This window comes from Notamacropus eugenii, chromosome 4 (genome assembly GCF_028372415.1).
Source record: "Notamacropus eugenii isolate mMacEug1 chromosome 4, mMacEug1.pri_v2, whole genome shotgun sequence".
Classification (NCBI taxonomy): Eukaryota; Metazoa; Chordata; class Mammalia; order Diprotodontia; family Macropodidae; genus Notamacropus; species Notamacropus eugenii.
In genome coordinates, this window is record NC_092875.1 from 184,562,476 (window position 1) to 184,588,480 (window position 26,005).

Consider the following 26,005-nt stretch of genomic DNA (forward strand, 5'->3'; position numbering starts at 1 on the left):
CTACACGCATCTAATACTATCAATGAGACTGACTTCCAGAAACAAAAATGCAATTCTCATAACTTTATAGTCATACAAATTCTATCAAACAATCCACCAACAAGCATTTATTAAGTACCTGCTGTGTGCTACTAACTGGTGGTAGGCACTATAGATAGAAATACAAAGAATAAATAAAGCAATCCCTACTTTTGAAGATACTAAATTCCACTGGGAAATATGTGGCATATTATGAACATATACTGCATAAACACAAAGCAAATAAATAGTTTAGTGCAACGTAGTTTAGAGGGGAGAGAATTAGCAATGGTGGATCAATGAGTCTGGAGAAATAGGTAGGGGCCAGGTTTTAAAGGGATTTAAAAACTAAGTGGAGGAGTTTGTGTTTTATCCTAGAAGGTGATGGGGTGACGTTAAATTCATTGAGTAAGAAAGTGATAGGATTAGATGTACTTTTAAGGAAAATCACTTTTCTAGTTTGGAGGAGCATGAATTGGAGTGGGGAGAGACTTGAGGCAAAGAGACCAATAAAGAGACTATTGCAATAACTGAGGTGAGAGATGATAAGGGTCTGAACTAAGATGTGAGCTGTGTGAGTAGACAGAAGAAATTAGATGCAAAAGACATTGTGGAGATAGTAACAGCAATATATGGCACTTTATTGGGCATATTGGGTGAGAGCGAGGAATTAAAGATGATATTGAATTTACAAATCTGGAAGACTAGAAAAAAATGGTAGGGCCTTTGATAGAAATGGGAAAGTTTAAAAGGGAGAGAATTTGGAAGAAAAGAATATAAATTCCCTTTTTGAACATGATGAGTTTGAGATACCTCAAACTCATCAGATTAAGTTTGAAATGTCTAATAATCAGTTGGTGATGAGACAATGAAACTCAGAGGAGTTACTGGGGCTGGTTAACTAGACTGATAAATGATAGATAGATAGATAGATGGATAGATAGATAGATAGATAGATGATAGATAGATAGATAGATGGATGGATAGATAGAGATACAGAGGGATAGATAAATATATAGACCAATAGAGAATTTTATATCCATTGAGATATAGAGATAGATGTAATTGCAAGTCATTTACATAGAGATGGAAGTCGAACATTTAAGAGCTGATAAGCGTCCTAAGAGAGGGAGTAGAGAAAGGGGGCCTGTAGTATCTCCACAGTTAGGTAGCATGGTATGGGTAATAAATCAGCAAAAGAAACTAAGAAGAAACAGGCAGGCTAGTGAGAGGAGGACTGGGAGAGAACAGTATCATGAAACCTAGAGAACAGAAAATATAAAAGGGTAAAAAGTCATCAGTGTTAAGATGCTTCAGGGAGGCCAAATAGCATAAGGGCTAAGAAAATACCATCATATTTAGTAATTAAAAGGTTGTGGTAACTTTAGATGGAACAGTTTCAGGAGAGTAATGAGGTCAGAAGCATATTGCAAAGGGCTGAGGAGTGGATAATAGAAGGGAAAATAAAGAAAGGGAGTGTACACACCCTTTTCAAAGAGTTTGGCTGAGGAAGGATGGAGAGATCTAGTTAGAAAGGATGCTGGGGTGAAGTTAAGGTTTTTTGAGGATGAGGTAAATTTGAACATGTTTGAAGACAAGAACATGTGAGTAGGAGCAAAGGAGGCAGATGGTGGAGGTAATCCAGGACTGAGAATTGGCAAGAGCTGAGCATTGAAAAAATAAGGCAGAGTGTGGGATCTGAAAGTGAATGACATTCAGAAATTGAATTGTTTGCCTACAGGGTTGAGATTGGAAAGGGAAGAAAGTGAATTCAAAGCAGGACTTATAGCTTAAGAAAGTGCTGTGGTGTGGAAAGATTGGAAGGTCTCAATGAGAATGAAAAATAGGTTTAGTAGAAGTGTAGCATATGGAGAGATAGAATGTTAGGAGGATATAATGAGGTAAAGGAAAGTCAAGGTCTCTAATTCAGGTAGTAGAATATTTGTGGGAAATGGTGAGATTCAATTTTAACCATTCTTAGGAACAGATCTTGGGACTGAAAGAGAGAGATCTGGAGCCAGACAGGGGAGAGTTTAGAAGAAAGTGAGAAGAGAGAAAGTGGAGGTACCCCATGTTGATGATTTTATGTAAGTAAAATGGTAGAATGTAGGGGGAAAACATTCCTTTCAAATTCTTCCTATACAAAATGTTTAAAATAAATGCTTTTAAAAGTGCTCCAATCCACTTATTTAAAGTAACTTGGGTTTTGCCATCTGTTGCCACAGAGTGAACCGAGAATATAGTAAATACAATATGAAAAAATAAATCTGTTGCCATTCACTGAAGTCATTAATCTTTTTGCCTAATGGGACTCTATTCCATTAGTGGTGCTTCTTATCAGTAACAAAAAGCTTGTGGCTACTTCTGGGGACTTTAATTTGGAGAGTTTCCATTTTACCAATTAGGTGACAGGATAGCAACAATTTTATTTTCATCTCTTCAGATTCACCTGGGTTGAGAAAATCTGCTCATTCAACTGGTTTTTGGTTTTGTTTTGCTTTAATTTTTTTTTAAAAAACTAGACATAAAAACTACAGAATTAAATGAAACACATTCTGGGCATATGCTGACTCCACAAACAGGTGCTTTGCTTCTCTTTTAACTATAGAACTTCCTGGGTGGAGATCTGATATGTGACAATCTTGGAAAATTACATTCTGTTTCTAGTGGCTGTACCCAAGGGCTATCAAGGAGCTGGATGGTAGAGTGGACAGTGTTGGGACTAGAGTCAAGACCTGAGTTCAAACCTAGCCTCAGACACTTCCTAACCATGTGAGCAAATCACTAACTTCTCTTTCCCTCAGATTCTTCAACTATAAAATGGGGATAATAACAGCACTTGAGGCAATTCAAGTGAATAGAACACTGGGTCTCTAGTCAAGAAGACCCGAGTTCAAATTCAGCCACAAACTCGTTCTTGATCACTGTGTGACCCTGGACAAGTCATTTAACCTATGATTGCCGGACAAAATGGATCCCCTGGATCCATTGCAGAAGGAAATGGCAGATCTCTCCAGTATCTTTGCCAAGAAAACCCCAAATGAAGTCACAAAAGATTGCACACAACTAAAGCTGAACAACAGCCAAAGAAAAACACTTCCTAAGATTGTCGTGAGAATCAAATGAAATCCTTGATGTATGTAAAGTGATTGACACATAGTAAGGATTCTATAAATGTTCATTCCCTTCATCCCTTTTCCCTGTCTTCTGCTAAGTCATCAGGCTTAATTAGATATCCTTAGATGTGACCAGGGTAATGATACAGGAAAGATCACCAGAAATTCTCAGACTTAGACAACTTTTCTGTTTTATGGCTTCTTATAAGACATTGTGTCTTTTCTTATAGAGGTGGCTAGATGACTCAATGGCTCGAGCTCCTGACCTAGGGTCAAGAGTCTGCCCTCAGACACTTACGAGCTGTGTGACCCTGGGCAAGTCACTTAACCTCTTCCTCCTTTAATTTGCTCATCCATTAAGTATGGATAATAATAACACTTGCCTCCAGTATTGTGGTGAGGATCAAGTGAGATAATATTTTTAAGAGCTTTGTAAACTTAAAGCTCTATAAAAATTCTAGCTATTTTTATTGTCAAATATCATGTTGGTATATATGACCTTCCTTAAAATTAACCAGCAGTCAGAGCAACAAGGTGGACAAGACCTTAACTATCAGACATCTTCCAATGAATGAGCATGCTAACACTAAGCAGTAGTGCTTAGTGTTAGTAATACTTTCAGTAGATGAGCATGTTAACAATGACCTTGGGAAAACCTCTGGAAAAATAGTAATGCTTCACACATTGGAGTAATCCAATGTACATTGGATTCAATAACACCCAATAAAGAACAGTTACATATTTATAAAAGTAACAAAAGACACCAAAATTAATTTGGCATGATATCTATGAAATGCTAATATACATGATCAAATGCAGCAGAGCAATTTGAGGGGAAGTAGACTGTGTTTTTTCTTAGTAGACTGTATTTTTTTCAAAAGCATACTTTCTTTCTTTTAAATTAAACAGCTTTAATTATTAAAAGTTCCTTCTTATATTAATCCAAGTAAAACTTCTACCCATCCATTCTAGTTTTGTCCTTTAGGCTTACAAACACTATCAAATCTCTTGTCTGTTTGACAGCCTTTCAAATAATGGAAGACAGCTTTCAGATTCCTAGGAAGCTCCTCGTTAGTTTCAATATCTCCATGTCCTTCAACAGCCTTTTAAAAAAAAATATAATGTGTTTTTCAAATAATTCACTAGTGCAGTCATCTTCCACTAGACACACTCCAATTCAGTTTATTAATGACCCTCTCACAATGTAGTGCCTAGAACAAGATAGTTTTTAATATGATAGAAGTGTCAAACAAAGCACTCCCTAGTATGACCAGAACCTGATTAAAATGTAATTGGGAAATATTTAGCAAAGTAAATATAATAGAACACAGATGATTTTTATATATAGTTTTCTAAGTCAGTATGTGGTGGGAGAAATCTTTAGTGACAGCCCTTTTCTGTTTGAAAAGTTAGCCTTTTACGTTTGATGCTGTTGGTCTATGGTAATGAGAAGTACTATGGCATATAGTAACTAGCCTTGGAGTCAGAAGAGCTAGGTTTTAGTCTTGACTTTGCTGCATAACTTTGGGGACCACTGTTATTTCTGGGTCTCAGTGGGCCTGAAGCTGTACTGAGCACCTCCACTACGGAAAACCCACCTTTATTCCGTAGAAAATCAGTAAGTTGCATTAAAGGATCTCTAAGACTCCTGATAGCTCTAAATCTATAATCCCAAAATCCTAAAATAGTAAATCCTGAATGTAGTACTAGATGCTATTTAGAAGCTTTCTAGGGTACCTAGGGGGCAGCTAGGTGGTGCAGTGGATAGAGCACCACTGCAGGAGTCAGGAGGACCTGAGTTCAAATGTCACCTCAGACATTTGACACTCACTAACTGTGTGACCTTGGGCAAGTCACTTAACCCCAATTGCCTCATCCTGGGTCATCTCCAGTCATCCTGATGAATATCTGGTCACTGGATTCAGATGGCTCTGGAAGAAAAGTGAGGTTGGTGACCTGCACAGCCCTCTCTCACTCAAAAAAAAAATCAAGCACAAGTCATGTCATTATTTCTCTGATGGCATGCTCTTCTTCAGCAACGAAGGAGGTACACATACAGTGGTACCTAGAACCTACTTCAGAAAACTTTGTTAATTTTATTCCCATTCAGAATCCAAATTTCAGAGTTTGAAGAGTTCTTAGGGGCATTCTAGTCAAACCCATGCCTGACAAAGACTCTTCTCTGCAATACATCTGGCAAGATATGAACCAGCCTTTTGCTGTAGGGGAATATCACTAACACTTGAGTCAGATCATTTTACTTCTACATAGTTCAAATCATTAGGAAACTTTTCCTGACATCAAGTCAAAATTTGCTTCCTTTGCAGCTTCTGCCAACTGATCCTGCGTCCATTTCCTTTTTTTTCTGCTGCATTGATTAAAATCCTTTCTGAGTGTCTTTCCTAAGTATTATATTTTCTACATTTTTATTCAATGGATAAGTTATGGGTTTGATGGTTTTGTCATAATTGTAGGCACATAAGATGGTAGACTCAGAGCTGGAAAGGATTTTAGAAGATACATGATCCAATCCCCTCATTTTATCACTGAACAAGATAAGATGAATTGACTAGGCCAAAGTCAAACTGGTTTTATCTAGCAGAGCTAAGAATGGAACCTATGTCCTCTGCCTACATATCTAGTGTTCTTACCCCTGTGCCATCTAGAATTCCTTCCTGTTACATATATAATGCATATTATATATAGTACATATGCTGCATATATGCACATATATTTCTTAAATGACATCTTTCCTTCTATGTCATAGGATCATAGATTTAGAGCTGAAATAGACTTTAGAATCTACCTAGTCTAGTGCCCTCATTTTACAGATGAGAAAACTGAGGCCCAGAAAGATTACGTTTATCCAAGCTCACAGGAAGTAGTCAATGGCAAAGCCAGGATAGTTTAAGAGAACTGAAGTCTCTCCCATATGGTTGGGGATTTTAAACAGAGATATAATCACGTGATCTAGTTACAAGTGCAGGCTGTAATTGTGTCATTTAGTTGCCCGACCTTACTAAATGTGTTTTTAAACATCATTTTGAGACTGCTTCTTCATCCTTGAGAACTTTGTGCAAGTAGAAGTGACAGAGGAGGTAGAAATGGGAATAGGAACAGGTCAGGAATCAAGAGAAGATACATAAAAAATAGAAATATGTTAGCTTCTAAGCAACTGCTAACCGCAGTGAGGTCTGTCCTGAATCCAGAAAGTCCAAATTCTAAGTCCAGAAGTTATGCTTAAAATCTACTGGGCTGAAAATATAAGATCACAGTATTTTTTAATTCACTCTGAAAGACGTTATATATGTTATTCCAGCTAAGAAACTCAAGAGCAACTTGTCATTCACATTTTTATTATTAATTACTTTAACAAATACTTTAATAAGCATTTTCCAATTGCTTGCTCTCTTGCTTCTCAAAGCTTTAATCAAAATCTAATAAAATTTTCAACAATTCCTAAAAGTTTTCAAAGATTTCTATTGTCTACTAAAGTTAAATTTTAGGGAAAAGATGTTAGACTTTTTTTCTTCTTTTTTCTTAACTAAAGCCATCAGGAACAATTTTAAGTGTATATTTTCAGGGGATCCATGTCAAAAAATATGTTGATATCTATGACCCCACCTAGCTGTTTTAGTCTAAGGGCAGGAAGGAAGTAATGATGCTCACAACTTTTATTTGGGCTCTGATTTTCATATGTCAGTGGTCCATTGGCATGTGTAATTTCTCCAAAGATGTAGATGGTGACCCATCCACACCTATCTGAACTGTAGGATTCTAGTCTCTGTCCTTCTAAAGATCTGCCACAGGGTGCCTAAATGTCTTGAGTTTTTCCTTACATTCCATCATTACCAAAGGAGTAGACCAACTGTCCATATCCTCTGGCCACAGGATTTGTCTACTTTTATTTTCCAGGCCCACATCTCTCTGGTAACTTCAAATGATGATACATACACTGTCCTTCAGATAGTAACATAAAGTAGGTAAAGCTTGGCTTTGGCACTCCTAGGATCGTTAGCCTGGGACCTTTGTGAAAAGCAGAATGGCAAATAGATTACAGGACCTGGAATCAAGAAAACCTGAGTTCACATCCTGCCTCTGAGGCTAGCTGTGTGCCTCTGGGTATGCCATTTAATCTTACAAAACTGCTCAGCCTCATTTGAGTCTCACAGTGGCCATGTTGTTGTTTTTGTTCAGTCGTGTCTGACTCTTCATGACCCCTTTTGGAATTTTCTTAGCAAAGATACTGGAAGGGTTTGCCATTTCCTTCTCCAGTTCATTTTACAGATGAGGAAACTGAGGCAAACAGAGTTAAATGATTTGCCCAGAGTCACACAGCTAGTAAGTATCTGAGGCTGGATTTTAACTCAAATCTTCTTGACTCCAGGCCCAGCGTTCTATCTACTGAACCTCACCAAACCAACCTGACCAGGTAGGTGCTACAGGTATTTGTTATTCCCATTTTACAGATGAAAAACTCAGATTCAAGCCATTTATCTTGCCCAAGGGCACGCAATTCTTAAGTCTCAGAAGCAGGGTTAGAAAACCAAGTATCCTCTACTCTGGGTCTACCACTTACCCCAGGAGACCATAATGCCTCTGTGTAGTTTACTTGTACCACCCCCCTGCATCTCTATATTGACCTTGGGAATACCTGCAACGTTCTAAGATTCAGAACCATATAATATCACTAGGAAAACCTTTGTCTTAAAAATGAGCTTTTGAACTGGAGAGCATCTTGGAATTATTAAAAACACACCTCAGTTTTCCAAATGAAATCTAATTTGTACTAACTGCCGAGTTCACTGTTCATCTGCAATGCCTGTCCCAAATATAAGCAATAAGGCACTAAATCAATGGACTAGAAAACTAGCTCTATGACCAAGGCTAGAAAATAGCTATTTTTCATCCATTTCATTTTTCTATGTGAATCCATAATAATTATATTACCTGAGTTCTATATGATGCTTTCAGGACCGCAAAGCGTATTTATTTATTTTTTATTTATTTGTTTTCATTCTATTTATTTATTTATCTATCTATCTATCTATCTATCTATCTATTTATTTATTTATTTATTTATTTGTTTAATTTACATTATTTCATTTGATTTTTCAACCCATCTCTTTTGAATAATCATGGACCTCAAGAGGAAGCCTTGTAATTAGTTCCAAAGTTTGATCCAATAACACATTATTAGTGAACCAAAGAATTTAGAGGATCTCATCATTTATGTAATCAATGTCTTTCCCATTTGAAAGCTATGCAGAGTATCTTCCAGGACGGTAGCAAATACCTCTGGGAAATATGCCACTCCTGGGACAAAGTTGACAGTGTATGAGGGAAATGGCTGATATAAGCCTGGAAGTAATCAAGAAAGCTTTAGGGAAACTTAAAATGGTTTTGAGTTTGTTTTAGGAGAATCTTCTTTTGCTCTTCCAATAGCAAAGGTGCAAGTTAGGAATTGTGAGTTTTATGAAAGCTCTTCTTGATTTATTTTGTCCTTCATACCCATTGGGTAATGATATATACCTTAAAAAATGCACAGGGTTCTGAAATGTGAGTCATTTGGCCCCATTTGCAGACTATAGGGACCCCAAATACTCAAAGTTTATTGCTTAGAAACGTCTACTATGTAACCAATTTGCTCATTGCCAATTGCAATTTTCAGACTTATTTTTTCCCTAATGAATAAAACATATTATTTGTGTTTGGAAAAGAAACTGCTTACATAGATAAGAAATAAACTAAAGAAAATGAGAGTGGGATTAGACAGAATTAGGAATTCCAATTTCTACATAAAGAGGACCAGGGTATCATTTTTTTCTGCTAATTTAAAGGATAGTTAGGATTTCATTTCACAATACTGTTTTCCAAGGGAATTTCTCACTTTTATTTCCAAGCCCTAAATTCTTGTGTTGAAACTAAACCTTCCTGTTGAAACTTCATTGCTACTGGGAAAGGAATGACAAACTACTGCCCTGTGACTCCACCCACAATCCCTATGACTCTCCAGAACAAGCCATTCTCGCTTGGATACTGCTCCCCTGTATGTGTCCTCTCCCCTGTTACAATGAATGCTCCTTAAGAACAGACACTCTCTCACATTTGTATTTGCATAATGAGTACCTAGCACAGTGCCTGATAATAAGAATTAGCATTTGGATAATACTTTAAAATTTGTGAAATGCTTTAGACATTTTGTTTTAATTTAATACATTTTCATTCATTCATGAGATATATAAAATTGTGCAAAAAGTCTATATTAATTTCATGTCCTTTAAATGGTGATTTTTATATATGCTTCTTCCAAAAATGATCATCTTCCAAAGAAAAGCCTAGATGTGACTCAATGCAGCACTGGTCTAAGTCAAGTAATCTGGATTCTAGTCTCAGTCCTGTTTCAAACTAGTAGTCTGATGTTGACTTATTATTGACTTTCTGAACTTCAGTTCCCTAATGAATAAAATAAGGAAGCTTGCCTAGACATTCTCCAAGATCTCCTCCAGCTCCATTTTAGCAAACATTTATTGAATATCTGTTATGTGCAAGACACCATCCCATGTGTTAGCGGGGACCGCAAAATGAACAAGATTTCAGCTCTACCTTTAAGGGTCATTGCAGCCTTTGGCAATCTGGAGCAGCTGATGGAACCCTTCTTAGAATCATATTTGTAAATATTGAAGGAAATGCTAAAATTTCAGTTAATGGAAATACAGATGTAATTTTATTCCCATCCATGTTCATGGACCCCTGAAAGCCATTCATGGGTGCATGGACCCCAGATTAAGAACACCTGCTTTGCAGAGGTTAACGAGTTGCTGGTCATTTCCCTCTGTCCCTGAGGTGACATTGATTTCCCGAAGAAGCGATTACATGATTCCAGAGGCTGGGTAGCTGACATGCTAGGCTGGCTGCTTAGTAAAATGAAGAAACATTAAAGAAGATTTATGTATATTTTAGCCATCACCCTAGCATTATACAACAAAGTTTATTGCCCTCTAGATACCAAATTTCAGATTAACTCAGCACTTGAAAACCTGTCTGAACTTTGTTTAATTTTAAAATCTAAATTCCATGGATGACCTGGGGAGAGCAGAAAAACCTATTTTCAGAGTATATTTCTATGGACTGGAGAAACTGTGCCCTTAGTGTAGGTGAGCCAGGCCACGTGTGTGACTTCTGATACATTCTGCAGAGCCAGGATTCCTGTCTTCTGTGCCTCAGGAGCTGCTGGTTGGAAAGTGAATACTTGTTTCTATGCGATTGCTAGCTTCAAAGGGAATTTCAGAAAGTGAACAGCAGAATTGTCTGTGACAATTTTACTTAGCAGATTATGGACATTTATTATGCAGTGTATCTATTTGGCAGATTCCTGAATAAGGAAGGAGCTGTGGGTGGAAAAATTGCATACCTCAAGGGTCAAATTCTTGGATACACACACAACCTTCACAAAGCTTCTATTTGCTTAAAGGATCATATGGTTTACACATGCAAATAAGAAACTGCTTGAATAAAATTGGGCAATTTTGTGACTGATTTTCTTATATCTGTGTACTTTTCATCTACCTGAGAATGGTTGGGAGGTAGAATGAAGAAAATAAAGTATCTTGTTTTTATTTTTGAGAGGGGGAGAGATTCCAATAATCTAAAAATGATTTATAACACTGAATGAACTCTTTTAGAGGCAGAATGAAACGGTATATAGAAAGCAGCAGCAATCCCTGGGGATGAGGAAGACTTGGGTTCTGACTTATTATCACTGCTATTCAGTCATGTAGACTCTTCCTGACCCATTTGGCATTTACTTGGCAAAGATGCTGGAATAGTTTGCCATTGCCTTCTCCAGCTCATTTTACAGATGAGGAAACTAAGGCAAACAGGGTTAAGTGTCTTGCCCAGGGTCACACAGCCTCCTTTAAAAAAATGACCCTACTTCCTCTTCTCTTACTCCTTAGGAATTTAGCTTCTGACCTTATCACTTAATTGAAATTCTTCTTTCCAAAGTTATCAGTTAATATCTTATTTGCAAAATGTTTGTGCTCTTTTCTTAGCCTTATGCTCCTTGAGTGCTGAGGTGCATTTAATACTGTCAGCCACACTCTCTCCCCTATAGGTTTTCTATTCACTCCCTTTTCTACCTGTCTGATCACAATCATTCTTTCTCATTGTCCTTTGCTGGCTCATCTTCCATACTATATGCTATAATTTTGGATTGTCCAGGGTTCTATCCCATACCCCTCTCAGTTCTCTCTGTACTCTCCTCATCATCTTCCACGGTTTGAATTATCATCTTTCTGAGAATGACTCCCAGAACTAAATATCCCTCGAGCCTCAGTCTCTGACCTGAACTAAAATCCTGCATCATCAACTGGACATTTACAGTTGAATGTTCCAGAGACAAAGTCAACATGCATATCCAAAACAAAATTTATTCTTTCCTCCCAAAAATACACCAGATTTCTCTATTTCTGTTAAAGATTCCACCATTTTCCAACTTGTATTATCAGTAAATCTTAGACTTATCTTAGTCTATTCTTTTTCCTTCATAACTCACCTACAATAAGTTGCCAAATATTATCATCTTATGCCTGATCTCTTTGCTCCATCCACAAGGCTACTACTTTATTACAAGTCCTCTTCATCTCTTACCTAGATTATTCCAAGAGCTCTTTAACTGGACTTCCTTGTGCCAAGTCTCTCCCAAATCCAGTCTGTTCTCCACACAGCTGCCACAGTGAGCTTTCCTTGAACACTGACTTGATTATTTTACTCTCCTACTCAGTAAACTCCGTTTGTTCCCTAATTCTACTAAGATAAAATAAAAAATTTCACCTTTTAGATTTTAAATCCCTTTACTCTTGGCTTCATACTGTCTTGCCATTCTCATTGTACATTATTCCTCCTCCCTCATTCTATGATTCAATGAAACTGGCCATCTTTGTTATTTTTTAAAATTTATTTTATTTTTAATTTATGGAATAAACAAGCATTTTCATAACCCTGTAAAATAAGAAAAGATGATTGCAGATGAAACTGCAAATCTGTTATGTACAACTTGCTATTCTTTTAAAATTATAATAAAGTTATCATATAAAATTTCTTTTACCATTTCTCCCCCCACCCTAGAGATGGCTACCATCAGACAAAATATGTGTATGTGTGTATATATGCATACATATATATGTTATATATATATACACATATATATGCACGTGTGTAAGTGTATTATATATTATATATACATATTATGTATATGTATATACATGTATATACATATACATATTATATATACACATGTGTGTATGCAAAATCATTCTATACATACTTCTATTTACCAGTCACGTCTCTGGATGTAGTGTCTTCTTTCATATGTCCTTTGTAGTTAATTTGGATATTTATAATAGTCAAAATGATTTATTTGCTCAACGTTTTTCTTAAAACAATATTGCTGTTACTGTGTACTGTGTATGTTGTAGACTGAATTTTTTATTCTTCATGAATGGAATTCCATCTTCAGCCTTCCTTTCAGCCTCTGCACGGGCCATTCCTCATGCTGGTGGAAAGTAATTTCTCCTCATCTTTCCCTCTATAATCCCTCTCTTCCTTAAAACCACAGCTCAGTCATTATCTTCTACATGAAACCTCCTAAATGCTGGTGCCCTCCCTTTTGAAATACTTTGCATTTATTTCTATTTGTTCTACTTATTCTCCTAATAGGTGTATTTGTTTTCTCCATTAAAATGTAAGCTCTCCTAAGGTTAGGAATTGTTTCATTGTGTTTATAAGCCTAGTACCTGGTACATAGTGCAGTGTTTTGTTTTGTTTGTAATTCAGCAAACATGAATTAAATGCTTCTTATATTTAAGAGACTTCTTAGGGCTGAAGATATAAAGAAAAATGCCTCTTTCCTCAAGGCATTTACATTTTACTGGAGAGAAGAGACATATATACATAAAACAGGAAAATAGCAAGGTAAGAAAATATATTTTTAAATGCTAGAAAGGAAACATTTACAGGAAGCATTTAGTTCTATAGGTGTCTGGGGAAGAAAGATATGAGATCGATTTTTCCATCTTTTTTAAAGAATAATATTTAATTAACATATACTGGACTTGTAGGGAGAGGAAATAAAATGATACATATGATCAGTGTTCTCTAGAAGTTCTTTTTTCAAATGCAGAGACAGGAGAGACAATAAAAATTGAATTTTACGTAGAAGTTAAGCATAAAAACAAGTGTTCTATGTCACTCAGGGACATGTATGTAACTTTAAAAACCACTGGATTTATGTCCAGTCATACTTTAGGATACACATATTTCCTAGTTCATTTTGCATGTGTGTATTTGTATGTTTGCATATGTGTACATAATTACATGTGGAATTGTATCTTGCCTCTATTGTGTTCGACAAGGAAACCCTAAACAGCAATGATGATTTATGTCAAAATTTCTCTAAGAGCCTTTCAAAAGATTTGTGAGGGTTGACTAATGAGTTTTACATTTCCAGGCTAATGACTGACTACAGGGGAAATGGAGAGCATTGCATATTTTTCACAAAGAAAGAAACAACATTTTTGAAATTCTCTTTGAGCCAGGGCTGCCTCTGAATTACAGTGGAAGAGGCTTTGGGAAACTAGAAAGAGATTTGGCCAGTGAAATGCTACAAGTTCACATGGTCATTTTTCTGAGAATTAAATTATTATTCATTTCCAGTAAAAATGAATCACAGGATCAAAGATTGAAATTTGGAAGAAACTTTGGAGAGGAATCAGTCTAGTCTATTCATTTTATGGGTTAGAAAATAAGAAGAGAGAAGTTAAGTGATTTGCTCAAGGTAACACAGTTGGTAAATGGCACAACAAAAATTCATTTTCCATATGATAAAAATAAGAACCACAGAGGTTAATTTCATTTATCCAAGGTCATAAGGGTTATAGTAAGATCATTGGTCATAAAAATCTTAGATTTTGAGCAGAAAGTAACCTTAGAGAGCATTGACCCCAGCCCCCTTATTTTATTTGTTGTTGTAGTGGAATTGTTTCAATCATGTCTGACTCTTTATGACCCCATTTGGGGGTTTTCTTGGCAAAGATTCCTTATGCAGCATGACAGAGCTACCATGTGGCAGGGGGAGGGGTCAAACCCACATCCTTTAATTCTGGATCTTAACACTTCTCTTGTGCCGTACTGCCTCCCCTATTATTTTATTATGGCTTTCTTCATTCAACACATATTTATCTGACATCACTTAATGGATTGATCTATTCAGTATAATGCCTAATGTACCGAATACTGTATTATAGCTGGAATAGCATTCAGGATTTAAGGATTTCCTTTTTCTTGAGCCTACCTCTGGTGGAACTGGAAAACAAGCAAGCAAACACCAACAAGAAAATCTCGCCTTCATACTGACCTTTCTTTTCATCAGTGGGTCATGAGCCTTTAGTAACCATAAGCACAGACAGCATAGAAATTGCACATTTTCCCCAAGACTTTCCCACCAATCTCCTGGTCATATAATCTTTTGTTGCTAAGCAATTATAAAAAGATATGACTTGTTTGTTTAGTGTTTTAACTACAACTTTATAAAGACAGTTATATTGGAGTTTGGAACTCCAATGGGAGTTCCAAAAACATTCTGAGTGGAGCAATGACTTTCTGAAATAGTTGATTGACCTCCTAAGCAGAACCAAAACCAGAAGAATGAAGTATTCACTATTTTTGTATAAGGAAAGGAAACTTTCCTCACTAGACTGGGATTCAGGAAGACCTGAGTTGAAATCCTGCCCCAAATATTTAGATGTGTGACCTTGAGCAAGTAACTTAACCTCTCTCAGCCTCAATGTGCTCATCTGTAAAATGAGGACAAAAATGGCACTTAGGGCAGTTAGGTGGTGCAGTAGATAGAACCCCAGGCCTGGAGTCAGGAAGACTCATCTTCCTGAGCTCAAATCTGGCCTCAGACAGTTAGTAGCTATATGACTCTGGGTAAGTCACTTAACCCTGTTTGCCTCAGCTTCCTTATCTGTAAAATGAACTGGAGAAGGAAATGGTGAACCACTCCAGTATCTTTGCCAAGAGAAACCCAAAAGGGGTTGGTCACAGAGTTAAATAGACTTGACTGAAATGACTGAACAAAAAGAACATTGAGGGCAACTTTGCTTATGTTGAAGGGTTATTGTGAGGTTCAAATGAAATGCATTTATAAGTGCTTTGTAAATTTTAAAATGCTATATAAATGTTAAGACTTCCATTATTATTTTTTTAAATAGTCAAGAATAATATCCTCATTTGCAAAATTTGGGAGGGAAATGCTTTTTTTTCTCCTAAAAGAAATGGCTACATTTTTAAGTCTAGAAGTATTGTAACTAGACTTTCAAGGCTTACAAAGAGAAGACCTAGCCTAATGCTTCTCTTCATGTTGCAGTCTTATTACAGGTCAAGCACTGACTACCTACCTGATGGAGGACAGAACTGAAAGGGACACTTCATTGGATCACAGCAACTTTGGTTGAGAGTGTATCTTATTTCATCCTATAAAGAGACTGACTCCTAGATTTAACCAAGCTCATGTAGCTCATAAGTGGTACAGCTAAGAACTCAGGCTTCCCCAAACCCAGGCCAGGGCTCTCTTCACAGCAACATGGTCTCTCTAGTTAAAAACCTTATTAGATACAAGATTAAAGGCAAGTGAGGCTGGCCATGTTAGAGCTGAGTGGATGGGATCCCATGAGGCAATTTAACCTGGGTCTACTGCCTCTCCCCAAATGGTAATATGTACTGTCGTGACTACTGAAAAGCATTATCCTTTCCACATCCAAAGCATCCTCGCTGACATTCCACTAATATCATAATAGGATGAGACCTCTGCAGTGAGAAAGTCCCTTGTGGATCAGAAAGAGCTTTGTCTGACATTTCTGTGCACTCACAAAAGGTTACAAAATATATGGCCATATGATAAATTCCAAAGTGAAATTTCTTATGACTCTAGGTTCCCCCAAAATAGCACTTTAAGATAATAATATGCACAGTATGTTATAAAGACTACATAATTCTTACATGAGTGTCATCCATAGCCCCGTCTATAACCCTGGCACCTGTATTTATTGTGGGGTCTTTGACAACATGGTGATGAATAGGAGGATATAAGTTAATTGAGATAAAAGTACTAGTTCCAGGTATTTCTGTAAAAAAATTATTTTATCAATAATTGCATTATGTATTTATATATATTCATATTTATGGATCTATTCTACATATATTCTCTATGTATACATAAAGATTAATATTTCTTGCTCTCACGTATGCTATAAAGGCAGCTTCATTTATATGCTCAGTAGCACTCAGCTGAGTTAAAGATTCTGCAAAGATCATTTCAATAAAAAAATTTAGTCAACTTAAAAATATTGAAGGTAGGCAATTGATCTCATGGTTTTACATTTTTAAATCAAGTTGTTAAACACAGCATTTTCTTTATGTAATAGTTCTTCAACATTTACCTCTTTCTGTCTCTTTGTGTGTGTTTCTGTTTCTGTCTCTCTGTCTCTGTCTGTCTGTCTCTCTGTCTCTGTCTGTCTGTCTCTCTCTGTGTCTTTCTGTTTCTCTGTCTCTTTGTCTCTTGATCTCTTTGTTTCTCTGTCTGTTTCTCTGTCTCTATATCTGTCTCTCTGTGTCTCTATCTCTCTCTGTGTATCTCTGCCTTTGTCTCTGTGTCTCTCTGTCTCTCTGTCTTTCTCTGTCTCTCTCTCTGTCTCTCTCTGTCTCTATCTCTGTCTCTATCTCTGTCTCTGTCTCTGTCTCTGTCTCTCTCTGTCTCTCTCTGTCTCTCTCTCTCTCTCTCTCTCTCTCTCTCTCTCTCTCTCTCTCACACACACACACACACACACACACACACACACACACACACACAATCGCAAACACCCCAGTTCCTGTTAATCAAAGGTGGTAGCTGTGTTAGGTTTTAAAGGGTGGGAAGCAAGGAGGGATGGGTTCATGTGCCAAATCATGTCAAAAGGTCAAAAGGAAAATCCTATCTATCTAAATAATAATTTGTTTTTTAGAAGAATGAAACAAAGAGAATGCGGGAAATGTTTTTGAAACCTTATTCTAGATCTGAGAAGCTTTCTGCACAAGGATTAGGAAGGAAGCAGAAAAATATGCAAGTTGCCCAGCCTGACAACAGATTGACTTAAGAACTGCCTGATTTCCCTCTTCCAGAAGAGCCAAAAATCTTTGTAAGAATCAGTGACTGTATCTTGTTATGGTCAGATTTAGACGCAGAAGATCATTTAGTCCAATTACTTTGTTTTACAAATAAGGAAACCAAAGCACAGAGAAGTCTAATGAATTGCCCAAGGTCACATGGGTAGTAAGCAGCAAAAAGAGACTCAAAGCCAGTTCTGATGGCAAATTCAGTATTCTTTCCACAACGTCTTGGTAGAATTAATGGAGGACCAGACAAACTGTTTCGTTGACCTTGAAGGCCACTGCCTCAGAAGGCAGTGATAAACCAGTCACTAGTTCTCATGGACCTAAGAGAAAGCAAGAGACCATTATAGGGAAGAACAGTAGTCCCCAGGTGGTCCCAGGAGCAGATTATAATGACAGCTGATTTGGAGTCAGTTATGGAGTCCCAAGGATGAGTCAATGGCCAAGTGGACCTTAACACAACCTAAGCAGAATTAGTTTGTGGACACTGCTAACCCTATTATTTTTATTTCCAGTTAATATATTTGATGGTGTTTTCTTCATCTCCCAGGGTAACAGTGCTGATAGTGTTATTTCTTTTTTGGAATTTCTGCCATTAGCAAGATTGATACTGCTACTCTTTGTAGCTGAGATAGTTTGCATCCATCTCTTTAATGAGAGATATAGAAACATGCAAAGCAAGGGATGGTTCAAAGGTAATGAAAGGGCAAAAGAGCAATTTAATGTGAATGAAAACCTTACAAGGAATTTGCTGAGGCCAAGAGGAGGGAATATTTTATTAAGATTTGTGTATTTTTTGCCTTTCATAGAGGAAATTTTCTCCCAGACTTGACTTCACTATTGTATGGTGGCTCTGATCATTCCTTCCAATTTCCACATGAATAATCTGAGGGTTTATGACTAAATTACTGGGCTAGAGAATTTAAAGGAAACTCTGAGAGGGAACACCTCATGAAGCAGATGGAATTTGAATGGGATATTGGAAAATTAGTACAATATGAACAGGTATAAAGGAGGGGAAAGTGTATGACTTGTAGGGAGAACATCATAAGTAAAAATTTAGAGTCAAGAATGAATATCAGTCTTCCAGGCTACAGTGGAAAGATAATATAAATATATATATATATATAAAAGATAATATAAATATTATATATATATGTATATATATATATATATATATATATATATATATATATATATATATATATATATATATATATATATATATATATATATATATATATATATATATATATATATATATATATATATATATAAATTTAGAGTTCCTAATGAAAAGTAGTAAGACTGTCTGGCCCCACCATCCCCATTTGATCTGTGGAGGTATCAGACTATGTGGAGGTATCAGAATACCAGCCTGAGTATACATTTTATCCTAGAGAATATCAACTTTATTCCATAGCAATGGAATAGCTGTTGAAACTTCTCAAACACAGATATTGGATTTACATCCAGAAAGAACCTTAGTGATCATCTAAGCCAACCCTTTAATCTTATAGATAGTGAAACTGATGTCCATATTACCAATGTCGAATCCATAAAAATGTTGATGGTTTTCATACTTTTTATGAAATCTATTTTGGGAGCATGTTCACCCTTGTGACTTTTTTTATTTTTATTTTCAGGGACCCTCATGGAACAATGGAGGTCTTATGATGATGATAAGATCATAGATTTAGAATTAGAATAGATCCCTGAGGTCATTCCATCCCCCTTATTTTACAAATGAGAGAAATGAGTTCCATGTGATATACTTGGTAAATGGCTGCTTTGACCTATACTGCTGATCAGAAACTATCAGCAAATCAATTTCTTCACATTGATCAATCAACAAACATTTACTAAGTTTCTGTAGATGAGGAATGAATGTGTTCTAGAAACAAGGGGTAGCTAGTACAGAGAGATGGGGTATGGAGGTCTGTATAAGTAATAACAATGAAGCCAGTCTGGCTTTATTATAAACTTTAGGAAAGGGAGTAATGTATAACAAGGTTGGAAAGATAAGTTGGTGCCATATTGTGAAGGCTTTATTCCTATGTAATATCCAGTGTGAAATACTCAATAGACATATTACAAGACTGGAGCTTTGGAAGGAGATGATAGTTAGATATATAGACCTGGAAGTCATCTGTATTGAAATGGTAATTAAACTCCTTGGCACTGATGAGATCCCTTAAATTAGGGAGTGGAGAGAGAAAAGAGGATACAGGACAGAGCATTATAGGACAGCCAAAGTTAGGAAGAGGATATGGGTCAGGGGTGGGGAACCTGTGGCCTCAAGGCCAAATGTGGCCCTCTAGGTCCTCAAGTGCAGAAAGGGCCACAATTGAGAATCACGATATATGTGACCTCAAGGCCACAAGTTCCCCACCTCTGATATGGGTGATGAATCAGTAAAGGATACTGGAGGGGAACCAAGAGAAGACAATATCACAAAATTCAGAGAAGAAAGACTATTCAAGAAAAGATGATCAACTGTGTTAAATTATGCATAGGGCAAGAAGGATGAGGACTGAGAAAAAGCCATCAGATTTGGAAATGAAGAGATCTTTGTTATCTTTGGAGAGAGCAGTGTCATTTGAATGAGGTTGGGAGTCAGATTATAAAAGGCTGTGACACTTCCCAAGTGATAGGAGAAGAATTAGCAGCAATGAGTCTAGAGAGTTTTTTCTAGGGTTTTGATTATGAAAAAGAGGGAAAGCATAGGATATCCACGATCATGATGGATTTGTAGGGTTCTATTGATGTTTTGTTTTGTTTTACTTTGCTTTTTCAAAATGAAAAAGACTCAGGTGTCTTCATAGGCACTGAGGGAAGAATGCTTGGAAAGAAATTTAAGATAGGAGGCAGAGAACTGGGAAGCAATGGGCTGGAGAATACAGGAGAAGATGGGATCAAGGGTACTTGTAGAAGAGCTGACTGGCTGTGGCAAGGAAAAAGGTGATCTTTTTATCAGAGACTAGAGTAAAGGAGGAGATACAGGATCATGTTAAGAGGTTTGAATTTATAGACAATAGAAGAAAAGGGATATGTGTGTGGTATGTATGCCTACATACACATATACATGCACATATGTATATATGTACATGTGCACATATATGTTTATACACATGTGTCTATTGTGTGTATATACACACATACCTAGAGAGTATCTGTGTATATTTATATATAAATGCATATTGATATAGAAATACATGTCTATATAAATATAAATATCTATATATAATTTTTTGAGTAAAATATGAGGGAGGGGTACTCATCTGAAAGAGTGGGTGGGGGAGGGATGGTGTGAGAGAGAATAGCCTTGGAAGGAGTGGGATAGAGAATCAATTAAGGAGGATTTAAAGAATTGCCTTGCTGCAGTGAAGGCCAATTGTGATTAGTTAACCGAAATATGCAGCAGACCCAATTAGCCTGGCTGCATGATTTCCTTCACCATTGTTCAGCAGCATTTGAGTAGGAATTTAGGAGTCAGATGTTGAAAATGATCCAGCTTTGGGTTTTTAAAAAGCATTAGTGTGAATAAAGCAGTGGGGGGCAAGGGATTAGAAAGGAGAGGACAATATAAAATTGAATATGTTAACTACGGGGTCAATATATAAGCTAAATAGAATCCAGTAGTTGAAGAATTACTAATTACTATTCTATTCTAGCCACTAATGCTTCTGCTTTAATGGTAGCCTAAATTTCTTCCCTCAAAAAATTATCATCAAAAGATTCATGAAGCTTTTCTGTCTTGACTCCACCTACATATTTGCTATTTTTAGTAAGCTGTCTTGCAGTCAAAGACCCAACTTAGATCTTAGCTTCTGTTTGCTCTCAGTCAACTTCATATGGCTTGTCAATTTAATTTTGTCTTCTGAACATCTGAATGATTATCACCCTCCCCTCCCTCCCTCTTTCCCTACCCCTTATGATTAAATATCCCACAAAGGGTTTACTTCAATTGTTATAAAATTTTTTTTTCCAGTGTAGATTATGAAGTCTGTATTTCTTGAGCATTTTTTTTTAACGTGAAACTGAACATATGTCGATTGCTTCCTTATGCCAAAGAGTTGGCACTGATTCTCAGTAGTGCCTACTTTGGGGGTTTATTGGGTTATAAAACCTTGTAACTGTGGAGCTTTGAATGTAATCTTTCTTCTTTCATCTTTGGGAATTTTTTTGAGATTCACTTGTTTTTTTTCCTGAGCTCTTGGCACAAAAACAAGAGATTTTACAAGATGGCATTTCAGATTCATAAACTTTTTTAGGATCACAAGATAATAATTACAACCTGGAAGGAACCTTGGAGGTCAGCTAGTCCAAACATCTCTTTTTACAGAGGAGGAAGCTGAAGCCAAAAGAGGTTAAGTTTCTTGCCCAAGAACACATGGGTAGCAAGCATCAGGGACACAATTTGAACCCATGTTGTCCAAATCCAAAGTCAGTGCTTTTTCTACTCATTATACCATGCATTCCCTTCCTGTTACTTTATTTTTTTAATTTTTTTTTTCAATTTAATCAGGAGGATAAGGTAAAAAGCAGTAGTTATTGTTATCCAGTTATTTCTGACTCCTCATGATCACATTTGGGTTTTTCTTGGCAAAGTTACGGAAGTGGTTTGCCATTTCCTTCTCCAGCTCATTTTGCAGATGTGGAAATTGAGGTAAATAGGGTTAAGTAACTTGCCCAGAGTCACAGCTAATAAATGTCTGAGGCTGGATTTGAACTCAAGAAGAACAGTCTTCCTGATTCTAGGCTCAGAGTTCTATCCATTATACTACCTAGTTGCCTCTGAAAAGCAATATGCTTTACTTCTGTTTTATGCTTTTAGTTCTGAAAGATAAAAGAATACTTAAGAAAAACCATGGTCCCAAATACATCTTCACGTAGTAGGGCCAGTCTCAGTGACACTTTTCAATTTTTTCTCTTTAACCATGTTCCCACATCCAGGATTTTCTATCCAGGGGTCCACATCCACACCTAGGAGTCTTAGAACTTAATTTGCATCTATTTCTACAAAAAAAAGTGGGGAGGAGGAACCTTAGCAATTGGGCCAAAAACACATTAAACATAGTTTTTTGTTTAGTTCAACTAAAAGTGCAAATCATAAAGACTCACATCCATCCCAAGTGGGTATCCACATGAATAGTCAAAATGACTTTACTTCCCTCTCTAGTAGACCTCTACCTCCCCCATCCCACCCCATGGGCCTATACAGCCCTCCAGAGTTAAAGAACTGCTTTAGAGTTGAAATTCTTCTTTAAGAAGAAATCTGGAAAGGCTTGCTGGAGTGTCAAACATTTTCCCTCCATACTTGGATAATCATTTGTTCCTTTATCATTTCAGTCATGCCTTACTCTTAGTGACCCCATTTGGAGTTTTCTCAGGAAAGATACTAGAATGGTTTACCATTTCCTTCTCTAGCTCATTTTACAGTTAAGGAAACTAAGGCAAATGGGGTCAAGTGACTTGCCTAGAGTCACACAGCTGGATTTGAACTCAAGTCTTTCTGACTCCAGGGCCAGCACTCTACTGCGCCACCTCTCTTGTCTGTGACTAATAGTATCTCACAAAAACAAGGTCCATCTCTATTTCTCCTCATTGTGATTCTGTTCCTGTCTCTTCTTTGGCTCCAGCTTCTATCTGGTTCTCTCGCTTGTGCTTGCTCCAGGAACTTGACGTTGTCTAGAAACTCCTCCTTTATCTCTAGGAGACTTGGTGTAGGAATTTCCCTGTGTGTCCTGGAACTCCACAGTCACTGCATCACTGCTGCCAGCCTTCATTTATGGCATCATATATTTGGAGCCAGAAGGGACTTTTAAAGTCACCTAATCTAACCCCGTCATTTTACATCTGTGTATATTTTGGCTCACAAAGGGCTTGTCTATGGTCATGGTGTCATAACTAGGGGGAGAATACAGGACTCCAGGCTCCTAAGCCAGTGTTCTTTTTACCACTAGCCTCTGTTACCCTAAAGATTTATCGTCTATCCTTGTATGCATTTCCTTTATAATTTGTCTTGATAAAACAACAGTATATACTGCAATGAAATTCTTCCACTCCCCATCTCTAAAACCACTATTTGGTATTAGTGACTATGTCACTCAGTGCCAAGAGATAGGGAAGTACAAGTAACAAGCCAGTACTGTATCTGCTGTACTTATAAAATGTTAACCACTTAGAATGCAGCCTCTTTGGAAGCATGTAGGACACCCTGGTCTATTTAGCAGAAAAGGAGACGTCTGCATGCTATTGACCCTTCGTTGCTTTACCTTGCTGAGGAAATTCACTAATTCTTATCAGAAGGATGGACATATTTGAGCAATTATCTGTCTGATTTGTCGTTAATGGATAAGAGGGACTTGGTGACCAAGTGAGATTGGAGCTGAATTGAATAGTAAGAAAATTATCTGTGTACAGATGAGATGTATGGCTGATAAGACCAAGTATTAAGGTATCCATAATCTGTATTGAGTGTCCTGTTTGGTTGGTGTGGGGCTAAAGGACAGGATCATAAATCACACATTGAAGGCTGGAAGGAACCTTAAGAGAAGTACAATTTTTATATAATATTTCATTTTTCCTCAGTTACATGTTAAAACAATTTTTAAACATTTTTTAAAGTTTTGAGTTACAAATTCTATCTCTCCCTCCCCCCCTTCCTGAGATGGTAAGCAGAGAAGTAGAATATTAGTGGCACTCATAAGAATTCAAAAATTTCATAATTTTTCGGATCTGTACAAGTAGTCAGCAGTACAATTCTGGACTTTTTAAAGAGGAAAGCCAATCAACCAGATTAATATGATCTCTCTTTGAGAAGAATAGAATTTTTCACAAGAAGAAATCTTGACAGAATGCTAATCTCTGCTTTTAGGAAGAATTTATACTTTGGAACTCTGGATCCAAAAGTTAGGGGGAAAGAACATGACTTATTGTGTTTAAAGTTAAAAAAAAAAGCTAAAAGATTTTTTGGCCATTGAAAATGTTTAATAGTTGAAGGATTTTTGTAGTATAAGGGATTCCAAGTTCAAGATTTCATTTTCTTTAGATGCCAAAGATTTAATACTGGGTGAACTTGGTCCAACTTTGCCTCTCATCATGAATAGTTTTTTACTTTTGTTAGGCATGAAAAAGTAAAAGAAGGTTTGGGAAAGAAGAGAAGAGGACAAAGCTGTTGTTTTGTTCAGGGCTTGGGGTAAGGTCTTTATGATGTGAATGCTGTAGTGTTTAAGTAAAATAAAATGATAGAGCTGTAGAATATTAGAACTGGATGGGATATTTTTTTAAGAATTCTGGGGAATGGTCTTATGTCTGCCCTTTGGCCTTAGCAAACACGTGGATAGTGTTTATTTTATAACCAGCACGAACAAAGTCAATTTGGATCTGACAGCACTGGATTTTCCCCTGCATTATTTATGTGTGTCCATGTGTATTTTGAGGACATTGTTTGGTGCCTACTAATGCTCTGTTCTTGCTTTTACCTCTCTGTATTTACTGTAGTAGAATTGGAAATTAACTGAGCACCTACAGAATGCTTCTGTATGGCTACATCAAGCTTAACCAAACCCCTTCAAACAAGAGTTTGCAAAGTTTGATAGCACTTAGTAGGGAGGTCCAGCTAGTGGTTTTTCTGATGCCTCAAGCAAACATATAGTCCTATGTTGATTATTGGCACAAAACCCCACATGCCTGCCAATCAATAAGGAGTTTTTCTCAAGCCCCTGAAAAAGCAATCAAAACAAGTGTTATGCCACAGAATTGGGGCAGAGAGACATGGTAAGAGTAGGTATGAGTATTATGAAACCGAAGTACAAGGACAATGCTTGCCTTAAGAACTATTAGGAAAATGCATTAAGAAATAAGGAGACAATAATTCATGCCTGGCAAACTATTCTAGTATCTTTGCCAAGAAAGCCCCATATAAGGTCATGAAGCATTCAACACCATGGGCCAGCAGCAATGGGTAAGGATACTGAGTAAACATAATTGGGAGGGGGGGAGACTGAGTAAATATGTTATAGATCCTTCCTAAAACTTGGCATACAGAAGGATTTGGTGGACTGTCCTGATATCCTGAATTGAGCCAATTAGCCACCTCATTGGATAATGGTATTGAGTCAGTGTGACAAGAGAATGCCTACCATGTCTCCCATGATGTAGTATTGCACCATGAAGGCAGGTATTGATTTTGGCATATATACTTTATACACAAAGTACAAAAAAATGTACTTAAATAACTATAGCTAATAACCAGGCTGTGTGGGTACTTTTTTTTAAATTAAATTATTGTATTTGTTTTCAGCGTTCTGCAATCACTTCCATATATCTTAGTTTTTTTCTCCTCTCTCCCCCACCTTCCTCCCTCCCTTCCCACTCCCTCCCTAAGACGGCATACAATTTTATATAGGTTCTACACATACATTCCTATTAAATACATTTTCACCTTAGTCATGTTGCATAGAAGAATTAAATGGGAGAAATCATAAAACAAATCAAAACAAAAATAATACAAAAGAAAATGGTCTGCTTCATTCTGTGATCAAATTCCATAGTCCTTTCTCTGGATGTGGAAGGCATTTTGCCTTGAGTTCATTGGGAATTTTTTAAGTCCTTGCATTTCAAGGAAGTACTAAGTCTACCAGAAAAATCCTTTG

At 36.8% G+C, this 26,005-nt stretch overlaps 1 protein-coding gene across 4 annotated transcripts in view; it reads left to right on the forward strand.

The window, feature by feature from the left end:
• Window positions 1-26,005, forward strand: part of PHACTR1 (phosphatase and actin regulator 1) — a 668,125-nt gene that overhangs the window by 71,469 nt on the left and 570,651 nt on the right. The window lies entirely within an intron of this gene.